Here is an 18,510-nt window from a genome sequence, read left to right on the forward strand (position 1 = left end):
TCCCTTCAATGAATCGATTGGTTTAAAAATAGAACCAAGCAACGAAATTCGATCTAACTTTCATGTGATGAGCCCCAATCACAAAATTACAAGCTTACAAGTGAGCTGGCGTTCGTACAGACCCTCCTAAAATAAAATACCAATCTTGACCTTCATCAAAGATGACATCAACAGTGGATCCCCCCGGTGCCAGCCGTTGTCATCACTTAAACCTGATCTCCACCTAATTAAGCAGATTGAAGCAGCAGGAGCTGCTAATACCGCCATTCATAAAATGCGTAGCGACTTGACCCGGTAGCAAGGTCGAAAAGTTGCTACCCTATTTTAACCGAAACATAAGTATATAAAACCAACGTCATTCTGGGATCCTGTTTCGCTCGTCCCGCACCAGCGCACTTGCGTGTGACATTGGAACGTCCTTTTTGACGTGATGATTGGCCCTACCGCTACGGCAGTGTCAGCTGATGCCGTGTGCCGCTTGCCGGAAGTTACTTGGTCCCGGATTCGGTCAGCGGCCTGGTGAAACGAAATGTACATATTGGGATGCTGAACTCGGTGCTCTCTAGGTTGTGCATTTTCGCGCATGTGTTTGGACTTCTTTCGTTTACTAACAGACTAGCGTAAGAAAACATGTGTTTTTGGTTGTAACAATTACGCATTTTGTCAGGGCTGTACTCGAGGGTTCGAGCGAACGAAGCCGAATAGAACTATATGGATTAATAAATAAATTGCGAGGGTATTTTTTCCGTATGTTTTAATGAAGCAGCTCATGATAGGATATAAGTTTACTGTGATCATAAAAAAATCATATCAAGATCTTTTTTTAAACTTTCAAAACATTGTATAAGTTGTGTTACCTCGCTAAAAACTTGATACATTGAATTGTACATCTATTTCTTTCGTTGTACACTGAAATTTCCTTTTGCACGAATTTTTTTCGCAAGGTATTTTTTACACAGATTCCAAGGTTACCGCGATTTTCGCAATGAACAAGGTTTCGTTTAACACGTTTTTATCATGGCACGTAAACACGTGTTAAAAACCTTAGGGCATATTCACTAGTGCTATAGTTCTTGATGCATAACATTTGTCCGTTTTAAAATTGAAAACATGAATTCTAGATCAGGAATTCTGCAAAATTCAAGATCTGAACTGAATCTGAATCGAGAATTAGGATTCATTTTTTGCATTTTGGAACTGATTTCTGAACCATGATTTAATTCCTGAATTCAGTTTTATAATTGAATTCTTGAATTCGATTTCAATTTAATTATAAAATTCAGTTTAGGAATTCTGTTCCAGAATTCAAATTCAGAATTCATATCCTGCATACTGTAATTGAGCTCGGAACCTGGGTTCGAGAACTGGATTTTGGAACTGAATTCAGTTTCTAAATTTAGGTGCGGAATCCAAGTTAAGAATTTGGTTCTTACATTAAAGTCGGAGCCTGGATTCGGACAATGAATTCAGTTCAGTTAAAATTCAATTTAGAACCTACATTCTGGTCCACCAAACTATGATATTTATTTGAGTTTTAGAGTTTAATTTCAGGTTTCAGTTTCAGAATTTAGTTCCAGAATACAGGATCAAAAGTAAAACCTAAGACTCTGAAAATTAATCCTTGGATTTTGGAATTGAATTTAGTGCCTTAATTTGAGCCCAATTTAAAAAATTCAGATTCAGGAATTCAGCCTCAGAATCTTTGAACAAAATTCAAGACATAAATTCTAAATCTGGATTCTAGAACAAAATTTTAGATCGGAACTGAACATGAATCTACAGTTTGGAACTGCCTTCTGAACCATGAATTAATTCCTGAAAGTTTTATATTTAAATTCTTGAATTCAGTTTTATAATTGAATTTCAAAACTCAGTTTCAGAATTCAGAATCTGCATACTGGAATTGAGCTCGGAACTTGAGTTCTAAAACTGAAGTTAGTTCCTTAATTTAGTTCTTACGTTGAATTCGGAGTCTGGAATCAAAAAAATGAATTCAGTTCCAGCTTTCTAAAAGTAATTTCAAGAAGTGAGTTCTTGAGAACTGGATTCCAAACCTGAATTGAATACGGAGCTAGTCCAAGGTCCGAATTTAGTACTTTAATCCAGTTCCAGTTCCCTAATACCCGCAGAATACAGATTTTGGTGTAGATAAATAAATGGTAGGGAACAGCTGTAAATTCTGGTTTCTAAATTAACACAATATAGTAATAAGTACAGAATGCATTAATTTTTTTCCTGGCCACTGTACTAATATTTAGCACTGGCAGTGCATCCAGAAATTTAGTTAATGTAAGATAAATCTTTCTTTGAATCGATCGTTCGATACAGCTGATTCTTCTTGGATATTTTGCGTTTCGATCTCAGTTCCTCGCCAAAATAGCTTCCTTCAGAATCAAACGTATTGCTTCCATTTATACTCACAATTTTATTTTCTGAATCAACAACTTTAGGAAAGATTCAGCTCTTTCACCATAACTGTGATCAAAATCAGATGTATGCATATGCGAATATTTTAGATTGGAATTATCTCGAGTGTACTGTGCTGAACGAGAGACACCTACAAAGTCACTGTTTGAGCTGTCTTCCGTGGAAGAGTCTCCATACAATTACCATACAATTGAATTGCATCAAAACCTGACATGATATAACAAACTCAATTATATCGAACGATTAAAAGCTTCACACGAATGGAAAGTCAAACATGAAGTTTTGCCACGTGCGAGAGAATCATAGCATGCTAAGATGGCCCTGTATGCGAGTATCTTTTCGTTCGTTAACAAAAGTACTTGCATATGGGTCCCATCTTGTTGCGTAACAGATTTTTTAGAATGATGAAAAATCCAATATTTCATTCCAGATGAAAAGTTCGTAATGCTATCGATGTATGTGATTCAGTAGTATCACGGAATAATCATCACAGTAGCGGAAAAAGTGTATTATTACCGAAATATGTATTCATCTTTTTCTCAGCTTGTCGATTTTTAATATGGGACTGATATGCAAATATGGGCAGTGTAGGTCTGTGTGAAATATTAGCGATTTTTAAGCATATTTCTTTCAACTTGTTTAAAACATTATGTTTTGCTACATTCAAACTAAAATTATTTTTACAATAATGTTTAAATCAATAAGCGAATGTTCTCCTACATGACTAATGAATTAAAACATAAAAATTTCGGTTTCTAATAAAAGATTGTAATAGCTCAGAGGTTATGTTTGAAGATTTCGTTTTTTGCTTGACCCTTTTTAATTATGGATTGAAATGTTCAACACTTATCACTCTGTATTCCTGGGAATTAAATCCGAAGACAATTGAATGGAATCGTATGCGACCTTTTTTTAAATCTTAGTTTGTGAAAATCGGTATAGCTATCTCTGAGAACTCGACGTGAATTTCAATTTAGAGTTTTTGACCACTACTCTCGGTTCTTCCTGAATCGGAAACTGGGCTCCAGTATAGCCGAAGTTAGGATCAAGGTCATTTCACCGAAAACCATTCCGCCGAATGCTATTTCGCCAAATGCTATTTCGCCGAAAGAGTAATTTCGCCGAATTCCTCATTAGTCTTAATATCGTGATTGGAATTGGATAAAATAAAGACAAAAAAAAACAATTATTTTTACTCCCGTTTTGTTGACCTACAATCGTACTTCTGAAATGATCCAGACACTTGAATAATTTTTGTAGGTTTATTAATGATCCTCAGAACGAAATTCCCAAAAAAAACTTTCTGCCGCCGAGCCATCTTAGCTTCGGTTATGTGGCTGCGCCACATCAGTTATCCAGAAGATATAAAAACAAATAGATATTTTTGATGAATAACCAGTATTTGCAGTTTCCTAATAAATTATGTTACGTATTCAAAATTACCCTTTCGTAAAAAATGACCCTTTCGGCGAAATGGCCCTATCGGAGAAATAACCCTTTCGGCGAAACGATTTTCGGCGAAATGGTATTCGGCGAAACGACTTTCAGCGAAATGGTATTCGGCGAAACGACTTTCGGCGAAATGGTATTCGGCGAAACGACTTTCGGCGAAATGGTATTCGGCGAAACGACTTTCGGCGAAATGACCCGTTCCCCCGAAGTTATACGGGGTGTGACAAATAAGTGAAGCGTCTGATTTTATAGCCGCGCTTGCACAGTGGTCCGAAACGAGAAATTATCGTGACAAAAATAATTTCATTATTAAATATTAGTTTTGTGTAGTTGGTGTCTTAACAAAAGTTGTTTTTTTTTCGAAAGATTGCGGAAACAAGTCAACAGGATGCGCTCAACCATCGTTTGTAACCTTCGTCACGACTGACACCCCAATCGAAGCGTTCCAGAAATGTTAAGAAGCATGAAACTCGCACTGCAATCGTTGTATAGTTACCCAAATGGACTACTTCGAAAGTGAGTTGTGAAAAAAAATTAAAATATGCGATTTTCATGGAATCTGTCTCATTACTTAATTGTCACACCTCGTATGTGTGGTAATCAACTAACAAGACCAATAAACTAGAATTTATTATGAAATGGTTCAGAAAATGGTTCCTCTATATTATCTTACAAAAATACTCCCATCACCCTACGTACGTCATTACAGTAACCGCAAGTCTGATCCTAATAAAAATAAAAAAAAATGAAATTGAACGATCTCTCATTTGAATCTTTTATCGAGTGAAATCAATTGGATTCGATGGATGATTGCATATAAATCAACAAATGAATACTTTATATTTCCAGACATCAGTCAATCAGTTGGTTTCAGTACAAATTAACGTGATTCCTTTAAAAAGAAATGTTCACCAAAACATTTCATCAAGAAAATTTCCGACCAACGCAATAAAGTCTGAAAGTCTTCATAACCGATCCCCTCAACGATTGGTCCCTGTCGGTAGGCGCTTTTCCCATCCTTGAATGAAAGCCACCCATCACCCGGCTCGCTCAAAATCTGCCGAAAAAATCTACAACCCACCCGGCGTCGTCATTCGTTAGGCAAACGGTAAAACAACCGGACGCTTCAGCAAAGCTCCTCGAATCGGCATTTGTTGATATTTTAATACAATCTGCAGTAAATAAAGTAAGTGTGAAGAAACCCATTCCTCAATACATTCAGGAAACCACAGTGTTCTTGTGACTCAGCCCATTAAGTCAGGGACCGATAAAATCCCAGATTTGCTTACGGCATTCGTAAATATCGATAAACATTTTGCTACAGTGCAAAAAAACGCAGTTTAGAAGTGATATTTTGAGTTAACACCTCGCTGTGTTGATCCGAAAAGTGTCTACGTGAGTTTTGCAGGCTCGTTATCTACGTACTTCAACGGATTTCTGCGGTGGTGTTTTAGCTATTACGGTGAAACCCGGCTGATTAGTTTGCAACTTCGACACCGAGCCGAAAGGTCGTATCAAAGGGAAAGTTTGTGTGTGACTCCACTCCAGGATTCCTTACGAAGGTGAGTACATCAGTGTGTTTGAGAGGACTTCCACGGATGGAGATAGTTCCCTCGAGCTATCACCAATTCCGGTCTTCGCAAGTGATGAACCGGTGTGATTTGGATCGATTTTATCAGTTAGTCGAAATAAAATTTTAATCGTGTTCTTCAAAGCAAAAATGCTCGTCTGATTTTGCGCTCCGCGTAGATGGTTCTGGAATTTGGAGAGTATCTAATTAAAAAAGTTCAAACAACAAACTGATCTGAAACTGGTTAATAACACATTTATTATGGAGTGAAAGTGTAAACGTTCTCGGCCATAATAAATTTATTGAAGTTTATACCTTATGCCATTTATTTGGAGGTGGAATGTAAACAAAAATATACAGTAAACCGTGAAGCCGTTCTGATCGCAAGCACATAAATCTTGTTTGTTTCGCATGGTTACTAAAATTAAATTTAGGTTACATTATGCTGACATGATTGAAGTTGTAATAAAACAGATTAGTTGATTTTTTTATTATAATTCGGATAAGAGAATTTTTATTCGTAATCTTGATTGATGTTGAAATGATTCTCTCGTATTGCAGTGTATTTTCTTCCAAGCAATTATTGTGGAAATTTGAGCTCAATACGTCGGGTCAATAGGTCTCCGGTTTGATAGGGTCACTAATTCAAAATCCCTCTAGAGTGAAGATATTCTTCTGATGTCATCCGTCAACATTTCTTGAGATTTCATTGATTATTGTGCTTACAGTGACGCTACATTTGAAAATAAAAAAAAAATAATTACGAATGAAGAATTTCGTGTGTTGCTAAAACACTGTTTTGAAGTGAAAAAAAAGACTGTGCAAGTAAAGATATGACTTGATAAGCGAATCAACCGTTTTTGACTGGTATGCTGAATTCAAGCGTGGTCGTGCAAGCACCGACAATGCACCACGCTCTAGTTTCCCGGAAATCGTTTCAAAAGTTCATTTCTTCGTTATGAAAACTGAGGGAAAGCTGACTTCGTAAAAATATCATATGGAAGTGTATCAACAATTACAGCACTTAAATATGCAAAAAAAAATGTTTGCAAAGTGGGTATCGCGTTTTCTCACAGCTGAAGAGAAGCAATTTATCGTTGCGATGGCTAAATTCCATGTATTGAAAATCGAATCGCTATCGCAACCACCACATTCGCCAGACTGAGCCCCCACCGAGTATTTTATGTTCACTGATTAAAAAAAAGTAGCTTGATGCAAAGACATTTATATCGTACGATAAGGTCATTAGTATCATTCAGTAATAGCCGTTCAACCGAGAAGGTTGTGTATATAAGCGTACAGTTTAATAACGCTGGTTGGTTTACACGCGTTAAATACGACAACGGTTGAACTACAGGTAGAGACCTGTTGGCAGCAGCCGTTAAAACGTATAGTCGTGCTGCATAAGAGAGCCCTAGTGCTGGGCCAAGCTGGTGAAGGAAACAACAAAGGGCGTTTCCCAAGCTCTACCCAGGCCACAATATACAGCCACAAGTGCTGAGCAGGAGAGTGCAAAGGCACATTGAAGAAGAAGAGTGCAAAGGCACACAGAAGCAGGAGAGTGCAAAGGCACACCGGTGCGAAGACACTTCGGTGCAGAAGCATATCGGTGCGGAGCACAAGGAAGAAGGAGACAAGACAACTCGGTCTTTCCACTGCCATACAACACGCAGGTATACACCGGTGACCTGCGCTGGTTGCAGCTGGCGAAGACAAAAGTAAATCGGAAATCGAGTGGTGCTGGATGTCAGGTAGCAGTAGCATCACATCCAACAATCAGCATCCAACAAGAACATCTAGAGCAACGAGGATCTACACGGCAGTGCAACGGAGATAGACAACAATTTCAAGGTAGAAGTTTTTTCTTTTTTTCTTTTGATTGAGTACTGTGTAGTGTTGGTTTCATTTTTTATTTTAAAGTTTGATTAAAAATTTTAATGTGATGGATGAATCCATGGACGTAAATCCTAGCATGAATCCTATACCCCCATGAACGAAAAAATATCAGGAGAGCTCTTCTGGGCCTTGGATAGTCTTTTTTAGACGTATATCAAAGCCATTAAACATTTACCAAATTTCTAAAGGTTTGACATCACGATTCTCTTCAATCAAAGAGATCATAAAAGTAAATAACGATAAAATTCGTGTTGTGGTAAATAATTTGAAACACGCGAATGATATTGTCTCTTCGGAACATTTCAATAAAGAGTATAAAGTTTACATACCCTCCAAAGATGTCGAAATTGACGGTGTTGTTACCGAAGCGAGTCTTTCGGTAGATGATTTACTCAAGCATGGTGTTGGTCGTTTCAAGAACTCTATGCTTGAGGGTGTGAAAATACTGGAGTGCAAACAACTGTACTCAGTAGTTTATGAAGAGGGAACAAAAGTGTATCGCCCATCAGACTCGTTTCGAGTGACATTTGCCGGATCTGCGTTGCCGTCCCATGTCTATGTCGATAAAATTCGCCTCCCTGTTCGGCTTTTTGTTCCAAATGTAATGAATTGTACGAACTGCAAAAAATTCGGACACACAGCTACTTACTGTAGCAATAAACCAAAATGTATTAAGTGTGAAGGACCTCATAAAGATAATGATTGCAACAAGGAAATTGAAAAATGTATTTATTGTGGGGAAAGTCCTCATGAGGATATTTCAGTATGCACTGCATTTAAAGTGCACAAAGACAAAATTAAGCTTTCTTTAAAAACACGGTCTAAGCGCACATATGCAGAAATGCTTAAAACGGTCATTGATGTCCCCCCTTTGGAAACCGAAAACGGGTTTTCAAATCTAGAGGAACCAGAGGACTCTGACTCTGACGAAAATAGTGAAGGTAATTCGTTTATCACTACCCAAGGGTCAGTTAAGAGAAAGAAGTCTTCTTCCAAATTACCAAAAAAGACACCTAAAGTTTCATCTTCAAAAAAAGATCCCCGTGTTAAACAAAAAAAAGTCAAAACCAAAGACTGTGCCTCCTGGTTTGTCAAATTCACAAACCAATCCAGGATCTAGCACAGATAAAGGTAATAATCCTGTGGGCTCCATTTCACAGCCACCAACAGGATGACTGAAGTTTTCGGAAATTGTTGAATGGATTTTCTCAGCATTCAATATACCTGAACCCTTAAAGACCCTCATAATGGCATTCCTTCCAATAGCTAGAAATTTTTTGAAGCAGTTATCAGCTCAATGGCCAATTATCTCAGGTTTTGTATCTTTTGATGGATAATTTATCACCCGTCGCAAATGATACAATCACTGTCCTGCAGTGGAATTGTCGAAGCATCATGCCAAAACTTGATTCATTTAAAATTTTATTGCATAGTCAAAAATGTGATGTATTTGCTTTATGCGAAACATGGCTTACTTCAAACATAGCTTTAAATTTTAATGATTTTAACATTATACGTCTCGATAGAGACTCTCCGTATGGTGGAGTGCTTTTGGGAATTAAGAAATGCTGTTCCTTTTATAGATTAAACATCCCTTCAACTTCTAGTATAGAAGTTGTTGCATGCCAAATAAACTTTAAAGGCAAAGATATTTGCATAGCTTCGGTTTATATTCCTCCAAAAGCACAAGTTGGACAGCGACAGCTTAATGAAATGGTTGAAGCCCTTCCTGCTCCACGATTGATTCTGGGGGATTTAAATTCGCACGGAATGATGTGGGGTTCCGTTTACAATGATAGCAGATCATCTTTAATACAAAACATTTGTGACAATTTTAGCATGACGGTATTAAATATGGGTAGCATGACACGGATCCCAAGACCTCCTGCACGCCCAAGTGCATTAGATCTATCTCTTTGCTCAACATCAATTCGACTAGATTGCACCTGGAAAATATTGCCTGATTTACACGGTAGCGATCATTTACCAATCAGCATCTCAATTAGCTGTAACAAATGTATTGCTAATTCAGCTAGTATTCCATATGATTTGACAAAAAATATCGACTGGATTAAATACCAAAGTAGAATCTCTAGTATTTTGAATTCAATGGAAGAGCTCCCTCCACTTGAAGAATGTGACTTCCTCGTTTGTTCGATTCTGGAGGCCGCAGAACAATCCCAAACTAAACGCTTTCCTGGGCCAACGACTAACAGAAGGCCTCCCAACCCCTGGTGGGACAAAGAGTGCTCAGAGGCTAAACTCGCAAAACAAAATGCTTGCAAGACGTTTCTAAAACGGGGAGAAGGAACTCCTCAGAATTTTGAAAAACTTATGGTTTTAGAAACCAAGTACAAGAGCATACTTCGAGCCAAAAAATGTAGCTATTGGAGACATTTTGTCGAAGGTTTGTCAAGAGAAACCTCAATGAGCACTCTTTGGAACACGGCCAGACGAATGAGAAATCGTAACGTGGGCAATGAGAGTGATGAATACTCGAACCGATGAATATTTGACTTTGCTAGGAAAGTTTGCCCAGATTCTGTTCCTACGCAGAGCATTATACGGGAATCTCCTCCAAATAATGGTTTTATTAATAACCCATTTTCAATGATGGAATTTTCTATAGCACTCTTGTCTCGTAACAATAACGCCCCTGGGTTGGACAGAATTAAATTCAACTTGGTGAAGAATCTGCCCGACCTCGCAAAAAGACGTTTGTTGGAATTGTTCAACAAGTTTCTTGAGCAAAATATTGTTCCACCTGACTGGAGACAAGTGAAAGTTATCGCCATTCAAAAGCCGGGGAAACCAGCTTCCAATCACAACTCATATAGACCCATTGCGATGTTGTCCTGCATCAGAAAATTGTTCGAAAAAATTATTCTACGACGTCTCGACACTTGGGTCGAGACGAACGGTTTGTTGTCAGATACTCAGTTTGGCTTCCGTAGAAATAAAGGGACGAATGATTGCCTTGCATTACTTTCGTCTGACATCCAAATTGCCTTCGCTCAAAAGCAACAAATGGCATCTGTATTTTTAGACATTAAAGGAGCATTTGATTCAGTTTCCATTGATGTTCTTTCAGACAAGCTCCACCAACATGGACTTCCAGCGGTTATAAATAATTATTTGCACAACCTTTTGTCAGAGAAGTGCATGTATTTTTCACATGGCGATTTGGCAACATTCAGAATTAGCTACATGGGTCTCCCGCAAGGCTCATGCCTCAGTCCGCTCCTCTATAATTTTTACGTGAATGACATTGACAGCTGTCTAGTAACCCCATGTACACTAAGACAATTGGCAGATGATGGCGTGGTTTCAGTTACTGGGCCCAAAGCTATTGATCTGCATAAACCATTGCAAGATACCTTAGATAACTTGTCCGTTTGGGCTGTTCATCTTGGTATCGAATTCTCTGCGGAGAAAACAGAGTTAGTCGTCTTTTCAAGAAAGCATGATCCCGCGCAGCTTCAGCTCCATATGATGGGAAGAATGATCCAAGAGGTTTTAACTTTAAAATACCTCGGGGTGTGGTTCGATTCCAAATGCACGTGGGGAGGACACATTAGGTATCTGATAACGAAATGCCAACAAAGAGTAAATTTTCTTCGAACAATAACAGGATCTTGGTGGGGTTCTCATCCGCAAGATCTAATAAAATTGTATCAAACAACGATACTTTCAGTGATGGAATATGGATGCGTTTGTTTTCGTTCCGCTGCAAACTCTCATATTATCAAACTTGAGCGAATTCAGTACCGTTGTTTGCGAATTGCCTTAGGCTGCATGCATTCGACACATACAATGAGTCTTGAAGTTCTGGCGGGAGTTCTTCCATTAAAAGATCGATTTTGGGAGCTTTCATCACGCCTGCTAATAAGATGTGAGGTGCTGAATCCCATGGTAATTAATAATTTCGAACGACTAGTCGAGCTTCGATCTCAAACAAAATTTATGACAGTATATTTTAACCATATGTCACAGGAAATCAACCCTTCAAGATATATTCCTATCCGTGTCAGCATCCTAAATGCCCCTGACTCAGCTTTATTTTTCGATACATCCATGCAGCATGAAGTGCGTGGAATCCCGGATCATCTACGCTCGGTGGAAATCCCAAAAATATTTTCAAGTAAGTTCAGGCATATTGACTCTGAGAAAATGTTTTATACGGACGGATCGCGAGTTGAAGAAGCGACAGGGTTTGGTATGTTCAACAATAATGTTTCGGCCTCATTTAGGCTTCAAGAACCTGCATCTGTTTATATAGCAGAGCTAGCAGCAGTTCATTATAGTTTGAGTGTAATCGTCACATTATCTCCAAACCATTATTTCCTCTTCACAGATAGTCTGAGTGCAATTGAAGCCATTCGCTCAAACGCTGCTGGCAAAAATGAACCGTTTTTCCTGGGCAAAATAAAACAGTGCCTGAACGACATATTGAACAATAATTATCTAATCACTATAGTCTGGGTCCCGGCTCATTGCTCCATTCCAGGCAATGAAAGAGCCGATATTTTAGCCAATTGTGGTGCTATTGAGGGTGAAATTTATGAGCGACCGATTGCTTTCAACGAATTCTATAGCTCGTCTCGCCAAAGAACACTTGCCAGCTGGCAAGCATCTTGGAATAGAGATGATCTGGGCCGGTGGATGCACTCAATTATTCCGAAAATATCGACAAAGGCATGGTTCAGGGGACTGGATGTGAGTAGGGATTTCATTCGTGTGATGTCCAGACTCATGTCCAATCACTACACGTTAGATGCACATCTCCTTCGAATTGGGCTCTCCGAGACTAATCATTGTGCTTGCGGAGAAGGTTATCGGGATATTGATCATGTCGTTTGGACATGCGTGGAGTATCGTGATGTCAGATCTCAACTAATAAATTCTTTGCGTACCCAAGGTAGACTATCCAATATCCCAGTTCGAGACATTCTTGCTTGTCGTGACCTTTCATACATGAAACTTATTTATCATTTCATAAAGAAAATTGGAGTTTCAATTTAATAAAGGCCCCTTTTAAGACTTAGTTCTGATCCCAGCTGCGTCCATGAGTTCAACCAATAGCTAAATTAGAATAAAAATTATGTAATGATACAAACAAACTCGAAACAGTTTATGAAATTATCAACAAAATGTCTGAAAATAACAGCTTATTTTATAATTTATAGAAGTTAATCGTTTGGTTCAAATAATATTTCCGAGTAGATTTCATAATTAATGACGAGTTACCTAAGATGATATTTAAGCTATAAGAGAATATGTTTTAATAAATTCAAAACGTTGTGACTATGTTAGAATTAAATTAGGATAAGAATATTATGTAAAAGTGATGCTACGGCGAAGAAAAACTTATGTAAACTGCCTTAAGAAATAAACGTATTTATGGGAAAAAAAAAGGTCATTAGTGAAACTGCAGCATTTTTACGCTAGTATAAAAGTTATGTAGAAATGTCGGGACGCCATTGGAACAATTGGAGAACATATTGATGAATAAAAGCGGGCAGTCCGTAGCGAAAGAAGAGCTGCTTCGACATTCCCTTCGACAGCAACACCTTCTTGGGGAACTTGTTGTGGGAAATGAGCTTCACCTCGGAGCTCACTTGCTTCGTGGAGAAAGTCAAATACGAAGTGCCAGTCGTTTCCATTCAGAGTGAGATAGGTCTCGTCGTAGATAACGGAAAGGACGTATCCGGCGTCCACAAAGTGCCCCGCGATGTTCGTTTTCGACGCGGCGAGGTGCCGTTCTTTGAGCGTGCACAGTTCTGAGCGGAGTTGCTTCACTGTTTTTACCATCATGGTTAGAGTTCGGCTGGGAGAGCTGTTAAAAATTTGTCTGTTGACTCATGGTTTACTATGATTGATGATGCATGGGTTTTTTCGTCAGTGCGAGTATGGACCAATGGAAAATCGAAAATTTTTGCCCATTTCAAACGATCATCGTCGAGGAGAGGTGGCGATTAGCACCCACCTAAGCTTTTTTAAGTATTACTTATGAAATATGACTTTTTTCAAGATCGTTATCACAATGTATTAACACATGGGTTGAAAAGTCCCAGACCTAACACATAGATGGCGCTAGTTTTATTGCAGGCACAGTTAATACTAACTTTTGAAAGACAGCTGCTCAAATCTCATGATATTCTATTCATTAGTTTGTGAGTAATTGTGCTAAGAGTGACGCTACTTTTATTATTTTTCAGAACAATCAAAAACAATTTCGTGTTTTAATTTTTAAAGGAAAAAAATACCGTTCAAACAAAGCAATGACGTTATGGAGACTCCGCTCCATTAGAAACGACAATAAAACGTTGGTTTGCTGACTTCAAACGTGTTCGTAGAGACGCCGATGATGCAGAACCCAATGGACGTCCAAATGAGGCAGAATCATAAAAAAAATTCACAAAACCGTTTTCAATGATCGAAAAGTGAAGTTGCGTGAGTTAGGTGACATCGTAACGATATCAAAAGAACGTGTTAGCTTTATATTGCATGAGCATTTGACTATGAGAAAGCTCTGTTCAAAGTGGGTGCCGTTTGCTCACTCCAAAAACCCAAAAACGAGAACGTGTTGCTGATTCTGAGCAGTGTTTGGCTATGTTTAAACGTAACAAACCGGAATTTTCGCGCCGATATGTGGGGTTTGAAGGCTGAAATTCCAAAGAAACGACTGCATATGGCAAAGAAAAAAAATTGTTTCATCAAGACAACACACAAGTCACAAGTCAATCAAAACAATGGCAAAACTACATGAATTGAGCTTCGAAATGCTCCCACATCCACCGTATTCGCCAGGCTTGGCTCCAAGCGACTACTGTCTTCTGCTCGCAGACCTGAAAAAAATGCTCGCTCGTGAGAAATTTCGCACGAATAAAGAGGTTATCGCTGAAACTGAGGCCTGTTTTGAGGCAAAAGATAAATCGTTCTTCAAAAGTGGTATTGAAATGTTAGAGCGGCGCTGGAATGATTGAGTTGCTCTTCATGGAGATTACGTTGATGAATAAAGTTAATTTTGAACCAAAAAAGTTGTGTTCTCTTTGTTAGGCCCGGGACTTTTCAGTTCATGTGTTATGTTGCTTACCAGAATGAAAACCACAAAACAGACATGATTTATTCCTAATAGTTGGAAAGGGTGCATAATAATGCTAGTAATGAATTTTCCGTCTTTTTAGAAGTAAAAAAATGTTTTCCGACCCAAAGACTACATGGGATGAGAAGTCAATGTAGTCTTTGGGCCTAACAAAGAAAAAGTAAATTTGTTACAGCGAAAACTATTTTATTCGTCAGTATACAAAAATATACACGGGTCGAAACTATTAACGTATTTTTTGTGAGAGGCCCATGACGTACAATGGTTTCAAATGATGTTACCGTTGATGAAAGGGTTTTATCATTGGTAAATTCTGAGACTCAAAAATACTGCTCCACTAAACGCACGATGTTGTTATCTTTGACTAATTCAATGGATTGTAAAATTTTATATATGGAACATTATTATTTTTGTCCATTTAATACACATGCAGTTCTCTTAGGTCCAGATGTTCGTCATACAGGGATTAGTATGAAGGTCATCAAATTGTGTGGCGTGATATAACACATGGATCCATAATTCCCGAGACTAAAGCAGAGATGGCGCTCGTAGTAAACCAGTAACCACGTCTTTCTAGAGTACTAACCTTTGCTTGAAACGGGTCAAAATTTTAAGTCGATCCGACCAGAAACAGTTGAGTTATCGAGGTTGGAGTAAAGTCATTTTGTAGTTTGTTTAAAGAATGGAAAAACCGAGTTTCGTGTTTTGATAGAACATTGTTTTTTAATGGGTAAAAACGCCGTGCAAGCGAAACAATGGATTGAAAAATGTTATCCGGACTCTTGTCCATCAAAAGCAACGATTTCTCGGTAGTTCGCCGAGTTTAAACGTGGTCGTACCGACACAAATGACGCAGAACGCTGTGGAAGCCGTTACACCGGAAAATGTGAGTGAAGTGACAAAAATTATAATGAAAGATCGTGAAGTGAAGCTCCGTGAGATTGCTGAGATGACACAGATATCATATGGAAGTGTATTTACTGTCCTTCATGAAAAATTGAGCATGAAAAAGGTTTTTTACAAGTGGGTGCCGCGATTGCTTTCGATGGAACAAAAACAGCCTGCCTCAATTCGATGAAAACAATGGCGAAATTGAACGAATTGGGCTTTGATTTGCTTCCCCACCCCCCATACTCACCATATTTAGCCCCCAAACCACAAGAATTCAGGCAATTCAGGCCCACATATGTAAGGGGTTGAGTGTCGATCCTAGATGGGCTGCGTGAACGGCAACGACTTACTCAACCCGTATTATTCTCAAATATCCCTAAAAATATGGAATGAGATACTCATAGGCGGTGCTGATATTGATTTGATAACGTGTCCTAATACCAAAGGAATCAGACTCAGATTTTTTTTTCAAAATTCGCCTAGGAGGCGTATAAATCAATAGTACTAAAATTTTGTGATTTGTCATAATGATCTAAAGGGGGTCATGCATAAATCACGTAAACTGTCTGGGGCGAGGAGGGGATTTAATGAAAGTCTACATTTGTCTACGAGGAAGAAGAGGGGGAGGGAGGGTTTGTGCAAAGTTTACGCAGTCTCATTTTTTTTTATTTTTAAAAATAAATTACGTAAATCAATCAACCCAGCCAGAATAATGCTTAATCAGCTTAGGCAAGACAGATTCAAAAAAAGTTAATATCTAGCATTGCGGAAGTGCAAATATGCGAAAAGAAACAACTCAGAGGCAGAACTAGACCCTTTCTAGTAAAATTTGATTCTTCTGAGAGAACTAGTAGTTTTGAACCGTTCGCGAACGGTTTGCTCATCTCTATAATGGACCCCTGGGCTAAAAAATGAAGGATATTAGACACTCGACAACACAATATGTTTCCTATAACAAAACTAGTTTTGAAAAAGCTTTTGGGTCTAGAAGCAAATTTTCTGCTTTTCACGAAAAATGACGCCATGATTAGACTCCGGACAGCTTGGAAGTGTTTAGGACAGTTTCCCGAATGTTAGTTTTCGAAAAGAGTTGAAAAGTTTGACTAATATGTAAGGTAACCATCACTTTTTTGCTCCATTTGAGTTCCATACCTGTGCACAATTTGACCTCGATCGGTGAAACTATATGTTCGCGCCTGCGGTTCAAACCCGATCAGATGCACATAACAAAATCATTACACAAGTATATCAACGGTTGATATGTATAACAATTTGTGTTATTTCGAGATAATTACCAAATGAAAACAGTTGAAAGTTAAAACTTATGATGTCAATATGATAAAAAAATCAATTATAATGTTTTATTTCCATTTGCAAGAGTCATAATAATGTTCATTAATTGACAAAATGAGTTCTTCCGTTGCTTTATATCGAGATATAAAAAAACTATCAAAAAACAAAAAGAATACACCAGATCAATGAAGAAATTATTCATTTATTAAAAAAAATCATTTTACAATCTATGTTTGGAACAATGCTAAAAATTGGCTGTAATATAGTTTTCTAAAACCTATTTCTAATTTATACATTTATTAATGATATCAATCATTAAAATGATATTATTCAGGACTATTCGTTATTTTATCTAATTTATTACAACTATTGTTATAAATTTCTTCTTCAAATTCAACATTTCTACTCAAATTCAAAAATAATTGTGATACAGAGGTTTCAAAATCTGTTACGATTTTGATACTGCTAGTCTTTTTTGTTATGATTTTTGTTATTTTAACAGCTTACCAGGCAAAAATATTTAAAAATTTGTTACAAAATAGTTTTGAAATAAATTACTCCAGTTGTTATAATTCAGTTATTACCACCTGATTGGGAGGTTTGTAGGAAATTCAACCTCATTTCAGTCTACCTAAGGCCGAAGAAAAATTTTTAGGGTGGATCATAGTGCCAACAAGATGACATTACCAGATTACCCACTCTTCTTCAAGTTCATAATAGCAATAAAATAACACTATTCGGATTCAGTCTAGACACCGATATATGAGACTGCCGGTTTAGGCCCGTGAACCTAAATAAACACGTACTTTCGAGTCTGCCCTAGCACAATTTATCGCTAGCATTCGACTGATATAAATATGAAGCAGCGAGTCAAATTTCTAAACAATTCCCGACAAAAATTTACCAATTAGAAATACGTTTATGTGAATGGTTGTGATTACTACCTTGGGTCCACGTTGCTGGTTCGGAACGGAACTATATTTAGTTTGAATGTTTTGGCTTTCGAATACCAAACGGTTTATGATAACATCATATTCGAATAGTCAGGCATCGTAGCATCATCTCTCATTGACTCATTGATGTTCGACCTATATATTTGCCCTTCATCGCGCTTAAGTCGGTGAGTTTGAAACGCAGTATTTACTTCATACGCATTTGTCTCAAATTGAGTTGTTCAATTAAGTTCTTCTTAATTGATACGTCTTTTGGGGTGCTGAAGTGTTCGGACTTGCGGCTGTTGATTATAGTACTATGTGGAGAGGCAACTAAATTGAGATGTTAAGAAATATTAATAGTTGCATTCAATTAGGATTATTAGTGGCTGCGTTTTTTCATCTCTGGAATTTTGAAAAAAAAATCATTAAACATTAAGTATTGACTCAGGCTTAATTGTAAGACTGCCCATGAATCATCATAATGTGATTTTTAAAACCTTTATATTCAATAAAGTAACGACTGACTAAATCTCGAATATTAGGAAACAGTTCATTGTTGAATTACCGAATTAGGTACTTTCGCGAACACCTGAGCATAAATCAAAGTGTAAAATTACAATATATTAACATAATTAACATTAACTCAATTTTATAGGTTGCCATGGAATATTTCTAACATGGATGAAATCCTATTTCGTGGATCCAAAAATGTCAGTGAAAGCTGCTCGTCTTTACAAAATTTCTCTTTCTGATTTTTATCAGAGATGTAGTTTTAGCAGGGTTATTCGCAACAATTTCATTCAGTTGGGACATAATAAAACATATGTCTTCTACAGATGGTCGGATAAGATGGTCGTCCACGATCGAAGATAAAAAATATTTACCCTTACCCGACAACCCGAGATAAATTCGACCGTCCCACGACAAAAGGGTCTAACTGC

At 37.7% G+C, this 18,510-nt stretch overlaps 1 protein-coding gene across 1 annotated transcript in view; it reads left to right on the plus strand.

Annotated features, from left to right (window-relative positions):
- The first annotated feature begins 4,987 nt into the window (after positions 1-4,987).
- LOC131428035 (normal mucosa of esophagus-specific gene 1 protein-like) overlaps positions 4,988-18,510 on the plus strand; it is a 73,868-nt gene continuing 60,345 nt past the window's right edge. Inside the window, exon 1 of the mRNA XM_058591672.1 lies at positions 4,988-5,441. The gene's annotated coding sequence lies outside the window, so the exon portion shown is untranslated. The remainder of the gene's footprint in view (positions 5,442-18,510) is intronic.

Source organism: Malaya genurostris, chromosome 2 (genome assembly GCF_030247185.1).
Source record: "Malaya genurostris strain Urasoe2022 chromosome 2, Malgen_1.1, whole genome shotgun sequence".
Taxonomy (NCBI): Eukaryota; Metazoa; Arthropoda; class Insecta; order Diptera; family Culicidae; genus Malaya; species Malaya genurostris.